The following is an 18,498-nucleotide window of genomic DNA, read 5'->3' as shown; positions in this document are numbered from 1 at the left end:
TGACTTAAATGCTAATCTCATCCAAAACATCCTCCAAGTTGACACCTTAAACTAACCATCACACCAGGTAAAACACAACATGGGCAAGGCATTCTGTGTAAGGGGTGGGGAGATTTGTTAGTCATTATACCACAGAATTCCAATTAATAGCCCAGGATTTATCATGGAGTGAGGTTGAATTCACGGGCACAGTTCTAAGAATAACTCTCAAGAGCTACCCAAGATGAACTGACACTGACCACTGAGGGCAATGACCAAGCACAAGGAGCTCAGGCCAGCTACGTCTTCTGGCCAGCATACGCCAGGGGCTGCATCCCCACCCTGAGGGATGCAGAGGAGGTATGCAGGATGCACGGCCTCACATACCACAGAGGTTCGTGCCAGCACTTGGTCCATCTCAGGCACGTCCCAGCACACTCCCCATCCTGGCCTGCATCACCTAACTCTGGTGCTGGCTTTCATCTGCACTGGCCCTTTGGTGGGTAATTGGATAAAATTGCGTACAATAAGCCTGCAGGTATTTTTAACCTTAAGATATTAATTTAGTTTAAGGAACTAGTCAGCTTTTCGTTGGCATAAGGTGCTCTGGCTGACTATGAAAGGAGGCTGATCAGTTACTCTTTCATTGCGTTTGAAGAGTAGCCTCTCAGTGACGCACAAACCAGCCGATCTCCTGCTCTCCACATTCGCCCCGAACACTCCGGTCCCCCTTGAGCAGGTATCTTAGTTTTATCCCAGGCCAGTTTAGAACTTAACTCAGCTCTCACGGGCTGTATTGTGTCCCCACCCAGATGCATGTGTGGAAGTCCTAACCTCCAGTACCTTAGAATGTGGCCGTAGTTGGAGACAGAGCGTTTTTTTTTTTGTATCAGGCACTTTTAAATTTTTTTTAATTTATTTTTAATTTAATTTTTATTTTATTTTGGAGTATAGTTGATGTACAATGTTGTTACTTTCAGGTGTACAGCAAAGTGATTCAGTTATACATATACATTTATCCATTCTTTTTCAGATTCTTTTCCCATATAGGTTATTACAGAATATTGAGTAGAGTTCCCTGTGCTACACAGTAGGTCCTTGTCGGTTATCTATTTTATATATAGTAGTGTGTTTATGTTAACCCCAAACTCCCAGTCTATCCCTCCCCGCCCCGCCATACTAAGCAAGTCAGACAGAGAAAGACAAATATCATATGACATCACTTATATGTGGAATCTAAAAAAAATGATACAAATGAACTTACAAAACAGAAACAGACTCCCAGGCTTAGAAAACAAACGTATGGAGACAGAGCCTTTAAAAAGGTAGTTAAGGTAAAACAAGACCACTGGGGTGAGCCCTAAACTAGTGTGACTGGTGTCCTTATAAAAAGGGGTGAGGACACAGACACACACAGGCCACGTGAAGACACAGCAAGCAGCAGGCCGTCTACAAGCCAAGGCGAGAGACCTAAGAAGAAACCAACTCTGCCAGCGCCTTGATCTCAGACTCCCAGCCTCCAGAATTGGGAGGAAATAAACCTCTGCTGTTTAAGCCACCCGGTCTGTGGTGTTTTGCTACGGCAACCCAAGCAAACTAATACAGCAGGTCAGTAGTTTCTGTAAGCCAATCTGGTTATCAAAATGTCAGCCATTGTGGAGTTTATCATCGCAATCACAGAGTCTCCTTCCCACCTGGGACTCCCGCTGGCCCTCCCCTCTCCTTCAGAGGCTGGCTGCACCCACCTGCAGGGAGAGGAAGGGGAGTCTGCACTCCGGAGGGATGGCCCTTCTCGGAGGGCTCCCACCTAGGTGTCACCTGGCCCCAGGTCCTAGCGACGCCAGCTCCAGCCACAAGGGGCCGAGGGAGAAGTGCGGTCTCTCTTGGCCTGACTCAACTGCATTTTAACGGTCCCCACATATGGCGAGTTTTCGTAAAGGAGACATGTCTGTTTCAGCCTCACCCCGACTGGCTCTCAGCCACAGACCCCCCCACCCCTGCCCAGGCTGTTGGCCCCCGGCCCCTGTTCCGGGTGAATGCTCCTTTGACCAGTCATGCAGCATCCAGGGCGGCCTGGTTCATGCTTCCTCACCACGCTCCCTTTAAGACCAGCTGGTGCCCACACCTTCAGAAACGTGGTGACGAAAAGTGGGCTCTGAGGACTTCCCTGGCGGTCCAGTGGTTAGGACTCCAGGCTTCCACTGCAGGGGGCACGGTTCAATCGCTGGTCGGGGAACTAAGATCCCACGTGCCAAGCGACGTGGCCAAAAAGGAGAAGTGGGCTCTGGTGTCCAAGCTCACCCTCAATGAACAAGCTGCATTCACCCCCTGACCCCCTTTCTCCAAAGGCGTGAGGGGGGAGCAAAATTGGGAAGGATCAAGCCCGACACTGTTAAAGCCCGAGGCAGCTCTAATTTCTCCTCAGTCCCTCTTCTGTATTTCCTGATGGGAAAAGCGACCAAACCTGCCCAGCGCGCCCAGAACAAGAGCCTTTCCACCTCTGCGCCAGGCTTCGGGGATTTCATAATCTTGCTTTCGGTAGCAGCTGCCACTATTAATTGAGTTGGAGGGTAGCTGAGAATGGATTTCAACGAGTGCTTTAAACTTCACATTCTACTGTTGCTCATTAAACAACCTGCACAGACTGTCCTCTGGCTGCTGAGCTTGCCGTGAGCTCGGGGTAGAACAAGCCATTGCCCTCACCCTCGGGAGCTCCGTCATAGTCCTGCGGAGCCTGTCACCCAGGAAGGGTAGTGGTGTCTAGGGGTGCTGACAGGAAGGCCTGAGGCCACTCAAAGACTGGAGACTGGGGTCAAAGGCCAGAACCTAGAGAGCAGGGGGTTCAACCTCAACCTCAGCGCTGCTGACACTTTGAACCAGATAACCCTCCCGCTGTGAGGGCTGTCCTGTATATTGTAGGCTATTCACCTGCCACCCGGCCACTCCACACTAGATGCCGGTAGCCCTCACCCACCTCCACTCGTGACAATAAAAATGCCTCAAGCGTGGCCAAATGTTTCTTGGGTGCCAAGTCATCCCAGTTGAGAACCACTGTCCTAGAGGTAAAACTGTTAACAAAAACGTCAAACCAAGTGAGTTAGTCGGCAAAGAGATGCCAGATCATGGAAAGCAAGGTTGAGGAATAGAATGAGGGACCAAGAAGGGCTCAGAAGGAGATCAGAGAGGTCCAGGCGCCAGGTGGGTGATGCTCTGGGCACAGTTGGCCCGTTGCATGTGATGCTACCCCAGCCCTTCCATGTTCAAGTCTTCTCAGCCTCAATACAGTCCTGGCCTGAAGCTTGGTCTGATGAACTTACAATTAGTAGCAAGACAAATAACTTCTAAGGGAGATTAAAGAAGTTTTTAGTAACTGTTACTAAGAAAAACATAGTTGCAGAAAACCTATAAATTGGAACAAAGTTAGGCTAAACGATGCCAACAATCTGGGAAAGAATGTGTGTACCTGCAAAAAAACACAACCATACATCATCACCCACAAGTTTCTCAATCAAAAGGGTAAACACAGTTGTGAAAAATTACTAATGTCCTTTGGGAGGCATTATTTGAGCAGCTGTGAGCAAAACATTGGGGCATTGGGCAAAGTGGGAAAACAGGACAGTGAACCAGATTTTCTTTCTCTTTCCCTTTCCTTCTTTCTTCCCTTTCTCTTTCTCTTTCTCTCTCTCTCTCTCCCCCTCCCTCCCTCTCTCTTCCTTTCTTTCTGACATCAATGGTTCAGTGGAAGCGGGAGGGAAGCAAGGTCCTGGAGCAACACCCCACGGTGATCGGCAGGACATGGAGGCAGCCTTCACCCCCAGAAGGGGAGATGACCAGTTGTAGCGGGAATTGACTTCAGGTGGACTCATTAGTTACCAGGGAAACCAGCAGAAGGGCAGGCCCCTCACCACCCCTTTGATAAGATAATCACCAGCGGGGGCCTGGGGCTAGTAGTAGGAAGGTCAGTCATGTGAGTAGGTGTAGGTGAAGCAGGCCCTGGTAGAGCAGGGGATGGACGAGAGCAAGAGAACCGCCATCCTGAGTGGCCTGGCCACACGCTCCACCCCTACGTGCCCTGCACGGCCCTTATGATCCCGGTCCACTCCTCTTCCGCGACATCCCTGGGGTCAGGTATGTAGGGGGCCCTGCAACCAGATACCACAATACAGTCCAGACAGCGGCAGCCAAGGAGTATCAAGGTAAGATACCTAGCATGCTCACAACAGTCATCTGCCAGGATGTGGGCAAGTTTGGGAGCCAAGCACTTACTGGGTCAACGGAAAGGGAGTCAATGGCAGCAGTATCCCGTCCAGCTATAAGGAAGGCAAGGCCACCCCTGGTTTTCACAAACCCAGAGCCACCTCCACGGGGAGGGGAAGGCCTGGCTTCAAAAGAAACATTCTGCTGCATGGCACAGCCAAAAATAGCACTAAATAAATAAAAGAAACATTCTGGTGGCCTAGCCAGGGGTCAGCAGTCACAGTACAGATCTGTCACCCCACGCTATGTTGAGTGCCATTAGGGGTGGACCCATTAGGTCTTTCCAGACAAGAAACCAGTTAATCCCACTAGCTGGACTTGTGTGTCCAGAAGCCAGCCTATTCCACTCCACATAGCGTATCCTCGGGGGGCTCACGGGCAGCCAGTGGTGCAGCAACATTTACCAGCGGGGGTCCTTCTGATGTACCGGCACGCGGGACGGGAAGATGGTGAGAGTCCTTCTCCCCCACTGTCTGTAACCACCACATAGTCAGTCACAGTAGCTGAGTCATGGAAGTCCAGAGGAGGATGACAATGCCAGCTGGCTGCAGACCCAGGAATCAGACTCATTTCGCAGTGTGGCGAGCCCAGCTAGGGATGAAATGGAAGACATCTAACTGGCACAACAAAACCAGATTTTTGGTTAGGTGAAGACCAACAGGTAAATAACCACACATAATAATAAAAAAATAACAACAGCAGCTATTGTTTACTGAGCACCTACTTACCAGAATCTTTACTAATTGGTTTTGTTTATGGTTTTTTTTTTTTGCCACACCACGTGGCATGTGGGATCTTACTTCCCTGACCAGGGATCGAACCCGTACCCCCTGCATTGGTAGGTGGATTCTTAACCACTGCGCCACTAGGCAATTCCCCTAATTGATTTTGTTGAACTCTCATGAATAGTTTACCAATTGTTACGAATAAAGGAATTGAGATTCAGAGACATTAAGTAATTTTCCTAAAGTCACTGAACTGGAAACAATACAAGATTTAAACCTAGGTCTGTTTGACCGCAAGATCCATGCTTTTTCCACTATACCATGCTGGTTCAGGCAGAAGAAATACAGTAGAAGCTTTTTAATAGACAGTCTATTTCAACAACTTTCTAGATTAACAGACATTCTCCTGTTCGTCTGTAGAGCATTGGGACGGATGCCCATGGCCCACAAATGATCAGGCCAGAGCACTCACCACTGCCCCCAACAGTTTGAGCCACTTTACCAGGAATCAGGTGTATTTGCTCCCAAAACAGATTCACTTCTAGTCTTACTTATTTACTAGTTATTGAAATTATGTAATTTAATTAAGTACTCTGTAAACTGACAAAATGAGTGTGAAAAGAAAGGAAGTTATTTTAATGAAAACTAAATTGAATGCTTTACGAAGACAATAAAGGTGAGCCACTAAAAACAATCGCTGTTCAATTAGATGTGGGCAAAACAAGTATACAACATCGGGAAAATCATGAAACAGATAAAGGATCAGATTGCTGTTTAGGTGTCTAAGTTCCCACTCTACTTCAGAGAACTGAAAATGGAAATCACAGGCCACGCATCAATTCTGTCTCTTCATTCGAAAAGTATTGAATGAATATGCATTTGCTTGTTTAAATTAAAATGCATTGTTGGGACTTCCCTGGTGGTGCAGTGGTTAAGAATCCGCCTGCCAATGCAGGGGACACGGGTTTGAGCCCTGGTCCGGGAAGATCCCACATACCGCAGAGCAACTAAGCCCGTGCGCCACAGTTACTGAGCCTCTGCTCTAGAGCCCGCGAGCCACAACTACTGAGCCCGTGCACCACAACTACTGAAGCCCGCATGCCTAGATCCCGTGCTCCGCAACAAGAGAAGCCACCGCAATGAGAAGCCCGTGCACCACAACGAAGAGTAGCCCCCGCTCACCGCAACTAGAGAAGGCCTGCGTGCAGCAACAAAGACCCAACGCAGCCAAAAATAAATAAATTAATAAATAAAATAATAATAAATAAAATACATTGTTTAAGGTAACTGTGTGACATTTTATTCTGACTCCAACATTTTTTTAAATTAATTAATTTATTTGGCTGTGTCGGGTCTTAGTTGCGGGACACGGGATATTCATTGCAGCACGCAGGCTTCTCTCTAGTCGTGGCGCATGTGCTCCACAGCGCATGGGCTCGGTAGTTGCGGCACACGGGCTTAGTTGCCCCGCGGCATGTGGGATCTTAGATCCCCAAACAGGGATCGAACGCGCATCCCCTGCACTGGAAGGCGGATTCTTAACCACTGGACCACCAGGGAAGTCCCCAGAAGTATAACTGATTTACAATATTGTGTTTGTTTCAGGTATACAGCAAAGTGATTCAGTTACATATGTAAATACATATATATATATACACACACACACACACACACACACACATATAACTTTTTTAGATTCTTTTCCATTACAGGTTATTACAAGATATTGAGTATAGTTTCCTGTGCTATACAATAGGTCCTTGTTGTTTATCTATTTTATATATAGTAGTGTGTATCTGTTCATCCCAAACTCCTAATTTATCCTCCTCACCCTTTCCCTTTAGTAACCATAAGTTTTTTTTCTATGTCTGCGTGACTCCAACTTTTCTGATCACATGGAAGAAGATTTTCATCTATTCGTGCTAAATGAAGAACAAATATCTCTGTGACCACACTTTGGAAGCTGTGTTTAAAGGTCTGGTCTTTGGGACATAATGTCCATTTTGTTAAATTTTGAGTTTCCATTGGCCTGGTTTTCTTTTAGATTCAGCCTCAACTTTTCAAGTCCAAGGCAGAGATTTGGGTTTCTTTTCTTGTGTCCCTGGAACATGATGCAGTCCCTCGGTTTTCAGACTGAACTCCAAGTGAGAAATCCTCAGCATCAGGATGGTCTCCAAAACCAGGAGATAAAGAGTCCACTTTAAACAATGGCCAGGCAAGACAGTGGTGGTCAGGTAAGACACCCCCCCCCACGAATCCCCCCACTCCACCACCACGAACAGTACCAGAACCTCCACATTCCCGCAGCTCGATCCCTGGAGAAGTCTGAAGCCACAATGCGCTTGCTAGAAAAGGAGAAACGCAAGAACAAGGAGGGAAACCTAACACCCACCGGCTTCCCACCTTTCTTTCACTGTGGGCTGCTGGCTTCCTACAGGCTTGTGCTGAAGGAGGCAAAGTCCCAACTTTAAATCAGAGTTTTATGACACAGGACTGGACATTTACAATAGTGCCTATGTTCTGACTTCAAGTGATTTTATGACTTTTTATTACCTAAGAATTTTTTTTTAAATGGTCATGGGGCCAGCATTTTGGTCCAGGGGCAAGGAAAAAAACAAGTCCACCAGGCCAATATAATGACACAGTTGGGGACAAAAAGAAAGTCACTTCATGACCACATACTATGAGTCACTGTTACTCAATGTGATGGTAACACATCTATGCTACATCTACCAGAAATCCTCCCATATTTCTGGCCTTTGAGTGGCCGCCAGATTTCCAGCACTAATCTGGAGGTTTTTTCCCCATAAGTCTGTCCCATGAGTCATTTTGGTGCAATTTTAGAGGAGGAACTTTGCTCATGCCAGCATCTTGCCTAAGAGTACCCATCCCCAATCAGCCCAGACGTGACCTTTGAATTTATAAAGGAGTGTGCAAAGTTATAACTTAGATGCTTCTAGACATTTAATGGCTTCCTGAGTTATTTTCAAACATTTCTTGAAATTTCTTTAGAAGACTTTTAGTAAGAGTAGCACTAGCTGTTCTGACAGACAGACTCCCACTTCTCCAGGGCTTACATCACACAGGCCAGCATGCATGCTCCTGCCTTCCGCTCCACCGGCGGGCAGATGGCAAAGAGAATGAGAAAGGTGGTAATGGGCCCAGCCTGGAAGTGCTATACATCCCCTCTGCCCACACACCATTCTCTGCTCAGCCACGCACCGCATCTGACTGTAAGAGAAGCAGGACCATGTAGCTGACCTCCGTGCCAAGGAAGAGGAGGAAATGGGCTTGGTGGGTATTTAACAGGTGTCTGTCACACACACAAATACATATATTAAGGATTCTATAACTGGTAATTGTAATAAGTGTTAAGATGTCGATGAATATTCACAGGATACCAAGAAATATGATGATAATTCTATTAGTCACTTTCTAAAGACTTTAGAAATGCAATCAATGCACACTGTAGTTGAATGCCTAATAGCCAATTGTTATGATCAATGCTTGGTCAACAACAAACAGCGCCATCACAGAAGGAACCTTTGAAATTCAAGAATAAATCTGAAGTTTTATTCAAAATAAATTAAACTATTCTCTTATTAAAACATTCAGCAGTTGTTCAAATTTAAATTTAAAGTAATGTTAAATACTTCATATTATAATAATTTCTCAGCATGTCAGCTGCTAGATTACTGATGAGGTCATTGCTATACCTCATGACAACTGTCATTGTCAATTGAAGTATAAGTGTGTACTTATTACTGCAAGGGTTAAATACCATAATATTTAATGGTGATTGTGAAAGTTAATTTTAATCATGCATCTTATGTACAAAGATAATTATTAAGAACTTTTAAAAGGTTAAATACATTTGAAGATAGGTTGAAAGTTATAACAATATTAAGTAGGCAACTTTAAGAAGACTGTTGTATTCTTTTGAGTCAATAAATGTTTATAAGAATTTAAATAATGATATTTAATAAGGGAGATGTATTTAGCTCCTTTAAAGTTCTTGTATAATGAATATGCATTTATACAACTAACTGATAGAATTTCAGTGAACACAGAACATAGGAAGATTGTCACCCCATGCTATATCTAGGAACTCTCTAGAGTTTCAAATTAATCTGAACAACACGCCTTGATTATATGGCTGACGTCATTACTCCAGTTGAATATGGTGGTAACCTTAGCTGTTACACAATCACTTCTCCAGCACGAGGTCAGGGATGGCCCAAATGACAGTGAAGATAGCACTTGACTCCAGTTTTTCAAAGGCCAAGGCTGAAGTCAAGTACGTAGTGGAGCTTAGAAAAATGCCTTGGTCAACGCCATACCGTGGTTTATCCTTTAAAAACTTATTAAATACTTACCTCATTTTAATGCCTTCTAGTAAGATTCCTTCCCACAACAAGCACATGTGTCTGCTCGCGTTGATCCTGTATGTATTACTCATTCCCTTTTTCCAATGTCTGAGGCCTGCAAACACTTCCTGGCCCTCACCTGTCCCTTCTTCTAGCAGCTTGGTCCCTTTCTCTGCATCGGGGCTTCTGCCTGTGGTCTTACTGGGAATGTAACTAGCAGGTACCACCACATGGCTCCCCCTCAGTCCTACATCACTGCTGAGCCCTGCTCCCAGAATGGGCCTCTGAAAACACTTGTTTGCCAAGACACATCTAACTTTTCCATGCCTTCTGCACGTGGCCTTGGACAGCCTGGTTTTCCTTATTAGGAAAGACTCTGGGGACACTGCAGCCCCTCTTACCTTGCCTCCAAACCTGCCGTCATTACCGTTTGGCTATTCCTCTGTCTGGGGCAGAAGCACTACTCAAACTTATTGGATTGCTTGGCTATATTCAGCATTTATTTCCCAGGACCAAAACCAAAATCCCCTTCCTCTGTATCTAAGGTTTCTTCTGCTGAGAGGGAGACTTATTGCAGTTCAAGGGTCTGCGGGCAGAAAATAAGGATGTCCCAAATACAGGACATTTTATCTAAGTATCAGTCTGATGAAATTAAACGTATTCTAGGTCACACGCTTCGCCGTAGTTGGACCATTATTTTGCCAAAGGTTTCTATTTTTGCATATGTCCCTAAGGGAAGCCTGTTGTGTACATTTGAGTGGACTCTGAAATCAGCTTAACTTCATCCGAGTTGATTACCCCTCCTTATCTGTGCTGTTATTGAATCTCTGTGCCTCAGCTGTCCCATCTGTCAAACGGGACAAATACAAGCCTTTACTCCTCTAGATGTCTGGTTGTGAGGACTAATGAAACAACGTATGGAAACATCCAGCAAAATGTTGGCCATAGTTTCCCACCTCTCTTTCTGCCTATACCTTCCCCCGTATTTTTTTTCCTCTCCAGAAACCCAGCCACACCTTGGATTTCTCTGAGCCCCACACTGGGTGACACATCTCATACAGACTTTTCCCATCCCAAGAGGGATGAGCCCAGCTTTGAACTGCAACATTCTAGCACATTCCATCTGGGCTTCATCAGTCCCTTCTCCTGACTGCACACCCCCGCCTGCCTCCCCAGGTTGGGATCGGGTAGTGATTTAACAACCCACATTGACTTGGCTTTGACCGAGGGCTTGGAAGCACAGTATTTACGTTTACATTTTTTTGCTTTTGGTTCATCACTAGGTGGTGCTCTTTCCCAGAGTACTATAAAGCACTTTCTCTTTTGCAATTTGTTGAAAAGTTGTACCAAATGACTCTGATTCCAGTGCCAAGGTTGTGGGGCAATCCAGCCCTGGTGTCTTCTCCAATTAATCACATCCAGGCTCACTGGGGTTTAGATCAAGAGCCTTTGCAGGAGTAAATGATGGAGACAGTGGTTGCTGTCTAAAGGCTGTCTTGCTGGGCTGCCCCTTCCCTGGTCCTTTGGTTACAGGCGGCAGGCTTTTGTTGGGGCAGCATGTTTTGTCAGCACCTGTTGGTTTTTCCAGCTTAAGTTGTGCTTAGACAGAGTAACATGAAAAGTCTGTCTACTCCGTTTCTCCAGAGGTGGAACTCTCCCGGAATTGTATTAGTGAAACCGAGTCTCCCTAAAACTGAGTTCCCCTGCTGAGTTCATGATTAATCTCTCTATCCCAAACTTTATTGCCTTGCTTGTCTCCTCTGACCTCAATTCCTTTCTTGTCTCCTCCAATCTCCATCCTGTGCTAACTGAACACTAACCAACCAGAGTCAGATGCCTGAGATTGCTGTATCGATAACGTCGTTAACGTACTAAAGTTGTAGTAGATCTTATCATTAACGTACAAACTCGGGTTGTTTCTCTGGGGCAAGTTGAGCTCACAGACCCCGGAGCCACGGACCACCTGGCCAGGGAATGGTAAACCGCAGACATCCTGGCTCCTAAAACCACGATTAGGAAATGTCACAAATCCACGGCCATACCACCCTGAATGCGCCCCATCACGTCTCGTCAGAAATGTCACAAAACGATGATTAATCCCAGTTTCTTTGTTCTTCCCCTTTAAAACATCCCTAACTCAAAGTCCAAGACAGAGTGGACCTGAGGCTTGTCTCCCACTCTCTTGCCTGATACCCTGCAAATAAGCCCTTACTTTGCTGCAAACACCCACTATGAGTTGGGCTTTCTGCACTGCGGCCACGTGAGCCCTTGCTCAGTTACATTAGAAAAGGGTTTGCTTCCTGTGTGCAAGATGGTTTTGATGGGCGGCAGGGAACCAACTAGGAGAAAAGATGAAGGCCTGGACTTGGCTGGCACCACCAGACACAGATGAGTGGGACAGAGGAAAATAGTTAGGAGGTTAATAAAGGCAGGAAAGAGCAATGAAAATAAGTCTGCAATTGTTCCTAACAGACACCTGTAGCAGGTGGTCAGCACGGTCAGTATTAGAACAACTGCCCAGAGTCCAGTGCACTTCTCTGGCAGAAGCACAGATCTGCAGTTTGTCTTGGGGAATCGGGCATATGGTTTCCAGATGGACCGTCTCCTGAGCTAGTAGGTCTTTAATTTGTGGGGAACATACAGCTTTCCTTTTTAAAAATTAGAAGAGGTTTCACTGAGTGTTCGACCCAACAGAATTTACCTGTTGCTCCCATAGGTTAAACACAGTTTGTGAGCATCAGAGCAAGCAGAATAGTATTTTGAAAAGTTCTGAATATAAGGTTCTCCAAGCTCCTTATATTTTTAATGTACCTAAGTCTGTGTCTTGTAAAGTCTGATTTTCTGGAAGTGAATGATGGAATTGAAATGTCTGCTTTATCGCACTGCTGAACAATGAGGGCTGTAGTCATAAAGTAATGTCAAAGCAACAATAAAGCAAAATGCTGCAGGAAGGACAATTATTTTGATGCGTGGGTTCAGTAAAGGAAACACAATTCATATCTTAAGACTTTGAACAGTTAACTCTCTGCAGGTAAATTCCTTTATTTTATACATATATATATATTCCTTAGAAAAACCTAGCTTTGTTGGTAATTTTCCATTTTCTTTAAATTGTTTATCATGTAAATATGCTTTTTCTCTGTGTAAGTCACGATGTGTTTGGCAATGGGTAACAGGAATCCTATGGACAGTGGTTTCAAATATAAGAACATTTCTATTTTACTTCATAAAAAGCCCAACAGCTGGCAGTCCCTGGGTTAGTTTGGAAGCTTACCAATGTCATCTAGGACCCAGGGACTTTCCACCCTCTACTCTGCATTCTTAGCTGGCTGGCTTCTGTTTTCCCACCTGGTATGGTCATGGTCATAAGATGGTTTCTACAGATGCAAGGATCACAGCCCCTCCCAGCCAGTTAAGAGACAAGAAGGGAGGGGGAAAAAAGCACTTTCTCCTCATGCGCATGTCTCTTGTCATGGAGGAAACTCTTTCTCAGAAGCCCCAGGAGATATCCACTGGTCCTGGCCAGAACCAGTCAACTGGTCAATTCTGCCTGCGAGAAGACCGGACGCCACTATTTGGTAAAGACCACAATGCCCACAATTGACTAGGGTTCTCAGCAGGGGCATCCTGCCCCTCCAGAGGTACTGGATATATAGAGGGGGCACTTTTGGTTGTCACACAAAAAGAAAGGGGCTACTGGCATTTAGTGAGTTAGTCTAGGGATGTTAAATGTCCTAAGATGCACAGTACACTTTTACACACACAAAAAGATCTGTCTTACTAAAAATACCAATAGCATTCCTACTAAGAAACACTGGCTCATGGCATCCATAACTCATCTCACGGGCTGATGACTCAAACACAATGAGGGGACCAAGGGCAAGAAGCACGAGGCTCCCAGCAGTTGTGCCATGGTACCCTGGTGGAGGTTGGAAGGGGGATGGTGTTGCTTAGTCAATGCTGGCACACTGATTCCTCTTCAGAAAGCGCTGTTATTTACAAGGAATGGAGATCAAGACACGGAAGTCATCTCCAAGGGTCACCTTTATTTTTCCTAGTGAAAGGACTTCCTAGTAATTGGACAAGCCTGTTTCCAAGAACAGGTGAGTCTGAGTTCCCTACACCTCTAGTATCTCTGCTCCGTGCTACCACCAAGGATTCAGAATGATTGAAATCCAAATATATAGCTACTATTTGGGAGATAAAATCTCTTTGAAGACTGTACTTAATACAATAATGGCAGGTATCTAGTGAATATCTCTTGGGTATATGACAATTTTTTTTTTTTTTTTGCGGTACGCGGGCCTCTCACTGTTGTGGCCTCTCCCGTTGCGGAGCACAGGCTCCGGACGCGCAGGCTCAGAGGCCATGGCCCACGGGCGCAGCCGCTCCGCGGCATCTGGGATCTTCCCGAACCGGGGCACGAACCCGTGTTCTCTGCATTGGCAGGCGGATTCTCAACCACTGCGCCATCAGGGAAGCCCATATGACAAATATATTGATTCAAAACAATACAAGGAAGCAAAGCCTGGAAAAGTGTTCAGCCTTATAGTCAAAGAGATAGGTACAATGAAACAGCATTTTAAAAATAGTACTAGTGGGACTTCCCTGGTGGCACAGTGGTTAAGAATCCACCTGCCAATGCAGGGGGACACGGGTTCAATCCCTGGTCCCACGTGCCACGGTACAACTAAGCCCGTGCACCACAACTACTGAGCCCACGTGCTGCAACTACTGATGCCCGCACACCAAGAGCCCGTGCTCCACAGCAAAAGCCACGGCAATGAGAAGCCTGTGCACTGTATCGAAGTAACCCCCGCTCGCCACAACTAGAGAAAGCCCACACACAGCAACGAAGACCCAACGCAGCCAAAAATAAATAAATTGATTAAATAATAAATAAACACATAAAATTTTTTTAAATATATAAAAAATAGTACTAGTAAAAATTATGATAGAAATCTAATCATATATAATTTTTTAGAGTACCTGTGGAGTTCTTTGTGGTCTGCAAAGACAAAGAAGACTAAACACCATTAGCTTTTTCTTTTTTAGTAAATTTATTTCTTATTTATTTTTATTTTTGGCTGTGTTGGGTCTTTGTTGCTGCGCACGGGCTTCCTCTAGTTGCGGCGAGCAGGGGCTACTCTTCGTTGCGGTGCGCGGGCTTCCCATTGTGGTGCCTTCTCCTGTTGTGGAGCACGGGCTCTAGAACGCGGGCTCAGTAGCTGTGGCACGCAGGCTCAGTAGTTGTGGCTCACGGGCTCTAGAGCGCAGGCTCAGTAGTTGTGGTGCATGGGCTTAGCTGCCCCGCGGCATGTGGGATCTTCCCGGACCAGGGCTGGAACCCGTGTCCCCTGCACTGACAGGCGGATTCTTAACCAGGGTGCCCCCAGGGAAGTCCCACATAAAGGTTTTAAAGTCCATTAATAATCCTTGCCTGAATCAATTCTTTCTTTAGGACTTGCATAATAATTACCTTCTAATTATATCATTTATTCTATATTTACTTGCTGGCACCCTATTGTTTTTTTGTTTGTTTGTTTTTGTATTACGCAGGCCTCTCACTGTTGCGGCCTCTCCCGTTGCGGAGCACAGGCTCCGGACGCGAACGCGCAGGCTCAGCCGCTCCGCGGCATGTGGGATCTTCCCGGACCAGGGCACGAACCCGCGTCCCCTGCATCGGCAGGCGGACTCTCAACCACTGCGCCACCAGGGAAGCCCGCTAGCACCCTATTGTAAAGAAGAGTTTTTCCTCAACCACCCAGAGTGAACCACAGTTTTCCTTTTTTAAGGAAGGCAGAGCAAACGATATTTTTCCTTTTAATAACTAATTTTCAGAGTAAGAAGCTGGTGTGATAGCCATTTCCAGTGATGGAAAAACAGTCCCCCTTCGTCTCTCATCAAGTGTAACTGGAGAGTCACAGATTTTTAACTATTCAGTATCTATAGTCAATTGTAGTCATTTGCTTTTTGATGCTAAAATTTGCCTTAAGTTTGGCCTGTGGGAGACCCTTCAAGCTGGTTCCTGTGTCTTTTAAAAATTTACTTCTGGGGACTTCCCTGGGGGTCCAGTGGTGAAGGCTCCACGCTTCCACTGCAGGGGGCGAGGGTTCGATCCCTGGTTGGGGAGCTAAGATCCCACATGCCACGGGGCATGGCCAAAATAAATAAATAAATAAAAATTTACTTCTGAAGACTGAATATACAAAAGGACATGGCCAGACCACAAAAGGAACAAGAATTCTGACCCACAACCTGCAGCAGCGTGCCCAGGAAACCAATCCCCTCAGCTGCTATAAGGAGCCCCGGAAGCCAGCCTGCTGTAAGTCACACTTGGAGGAAGTCAGATTGCTATCACAAGTAACAATCCAGGAAGATAAACAATGAGTATAACAATCAGCTCAAAACGGCCAGGACTTGATTAAAATCTGACTGCTTCTCTAATTTTTGTCCCCACTTCCAACTTGGAATCAACGAGAGAAAGCCGAATATGCAGCCCTATCCAACCGCATAGAATGCCTTGCTTTTTGTTAGCCACCTCCAGCTCCTCTGTGCCAACAGCCTCCAACAGGGCACAGCTGAAGCCCTTATTTTTTCCACTGTGAAGCCTTCCCACTCCTCTGCTTGCCTTTGAGTCTCTGCCAAAATGCAAGTGATCATGGTTGACTCTCTTCCTATAGCAAGCTCTGAAGAAATAGCCTTTGCTTTTCTCATTGTGTTGGTCTTCACGCGTTACTGAGGTTCATTTACATACACGAGGGTAAAAGTTATATGAGGTATAACAAATCTGAGGTATAATTTACATTAAACGCACTCATTAGTGGTACGGTTTGATGAATACTGACGAATGTATATACTGGGTAACCACCATTCTAATCATGATTTACAATATTTTTGTCAACCCAAAAAGTTCCCCCGTGTTCCTTTCCAACCGATTCCTGCTGTTTTCCACTCCTAGCCAAGCCCAGATTTGACTTCTATCCCTATAGATTAGTTTTGCCTATTCTCCTAAGTCCTGTTCACCTATCTTTATTAACCTAAGCACTACCTTTACATTCAGGCACAACAAAATGTCTGATTCATCTTGCACGTTCCCTGCTCAAGAACAGGAATCAGCCAATTCTCCAAGGAGCTCTGGTTCTATTTAGTGGAAATGGAATTTAGAAACCAAGGCATGGCAAATGTGCTTATTGTTACTGTAAGGCGACCAACCATCCTGTTTGCCTGGGACACTTTCAGTTTTAACACAAAGTGCAGCATCTGGGGAAATCCCTTCAGTCCCGGGGAAACTGGGACAATTGGTCATCATCCTAGTGCTTCTAGGCCCTTTCGGTGCACAGAAGCAGTAAATATACTTTTTAAATCATATGCTCAAATTGATATATCCAATTTAAATGTAGTACAGGTTTTTTCTGAACTTCCTTGATCTTATATTTGTACCTCATTTTCTCTTACACTTAAAGTCTTGTACATTAAAAATGAAAATAGGGCTTCCCTGGTGGCGCAGTGGTTGAGAGTCCGCCTGCCATTGCAGGGGACACGGGTTCGTGCCCCGGTCCGGGAAGATCCTACATGCCGCGGAGCGGCTGGGCCCGTGAGCCATGGCCGCTGAGCCTGCGCGTCCGGAGCCTGTGCTCTGCTCCGCAACGTGAGAGGCCACAACAGTGAGAGGCCCGCGTACCGCAAAAAAAAAAAAAAAAAAAAAAGAAAATATTTGTATTATCCTACAATATACATACTTTCAAACCACAGCAACAAAATTACCATTAATTATAAACCACTGAGCGAAGCTGAAGATTCCTTTGCAGTTCTTTCTCAACCTTAGAATATATCTCACCACAGATAATTCTTAGAGTACTATGTCCAAAAGCCCTGGGGAATTAATTCCTTTCTCTGTGTAACAAGATAGTTGCATTACCAATGTGACTTACAGTTAAGTTTATTTTAATTTGCTATCAACTTTGGGTTTGTTTCCTTTTCAATGTACTTTTTGGCTATATAAAACTTCAAAAGTTCAAAGTCAGAGAAGTCTTGCTTTTATTTCTTTCGCCTCCACCTTTCCCCATCACTCTCTATAGGTAACCATTTTTATTGTTTCTAGGATATGCTTCCAATTTTCCACATAGCCTGGGACGCATTTAAAAGCAACATATAAACAGCATCCTCATTCTTTTTTTGGGGGGGGGTTGCATTGTATTTCATGTTATGGATGTACGGTGTCTAACCAGTTCCCTATTAATGGACATTTGAGTTATTTCATAACTTTTGCTATGACACTACAACAAGTAACCCTGCCTACATGTTGCTTCTATAAGTGAAGGTGTATTTTCAGAATAAGGTTAGGGTTAGAAGTGAAATTGCAAGACGTAAGAATAAGTGCATATATAATTTTGGTACTCCACAGGGCCTGAATCATTTTCCCATTCCCACCAGGAAATTTACGAGCACTGTTTCTCCACTGCCGTGTAATTTCAATGTGCATTTCCATTATAAGTGAGGACGAACAGACTTTTACGTTTCGGACCATTGCTGGTCTTTTGTGTGAAATGTCTGTTCATGTCCTTGCCCATTTTTCTCTTCGGATTTTGGTCTTTGACCATCTGGAGTATAGTTTAATCTCATCCCCATAAATCACCTCATTCCAGAACACCTCCTTTGGGGATAAACGGTTTTGGTAAAATTGGATAAGGGCAGCCCAATCAAAAGATTACCTGACCCCTGTAGGAAGTATGAGACTTGTTTCACGTCTACCAGGTAACACCATCGGTCTTACGCGACGGTCCGGATGACACACAGCCTTGCGTAAGGGCGTATATTCGAATTAAAAACCTTATATTATCGGTTCCATTAAAACCTCACAAGGTTCGCCTTCCCCTCGCTTCTGCGTTAGCAAGGTGCCCCTAGAGCAAAACCTCCACGTACTAGACAATAGCTCCCCGGTTTCACCTCGAGATTTCAAGGCGGGGACGAACCAAGCGTCCAGGAAGCAGCACTTCCTGACGGAAGAAAGATCATCGGTTTCCAAATTCTCAGAACTTCAAACAGCAAGGGCTCACGAAGCCTCAATTGCTCGCACTCCCCGCCCACGGCGTCGCTCCTAAGGTTGCACCTTGCCGACAGCGCGCGGAAGCATCACAGATGGGTGCTGTACCAAAGGACAGCCAATC

General features: G+C 45.4%; 1 long non-coding RNA gene across 1 annotated transcript; it reads right to left on the bottom strand.

Moving 5' to 3' along the window:
- Positions 1-876: 876 nt before the first annotated feature.
- On the bottom strand, positions 877-18,441 carry LOC137204376 (uncharacterized). Its single transcript, XR_010933580.1, has 2 exons — positions 18,043-18,441; positions 877-4,849 (listed from the first exon to the last, which is right to left on the bottom strand). It is a non-coding gene; the product is annotated as an uncharacterized lncRNA (long non-coding RNA).
- Between the last annotated feature and the right edge of the window lie 57 nt (positions 18,442-18,498).

Source organism: Pseudorca crassidens, chromosome 13 (assembly GCF_039906515.1).
Source record: "Pseudorca crassidens isolate mPseCra1 chromosome 13, mPseCra1.hap1, whole genome shotgun sequence".
Classification (NCBI taxonomy): Eukaryota; Metazoa; Chordata; class Mammalia; order Artiodactyla; family Delphinidae; genus Pseudorca; species Pseudorca crassidens.
This window is presented reverse-complemented; position numbering and strand designations above follow the sequence as displayed.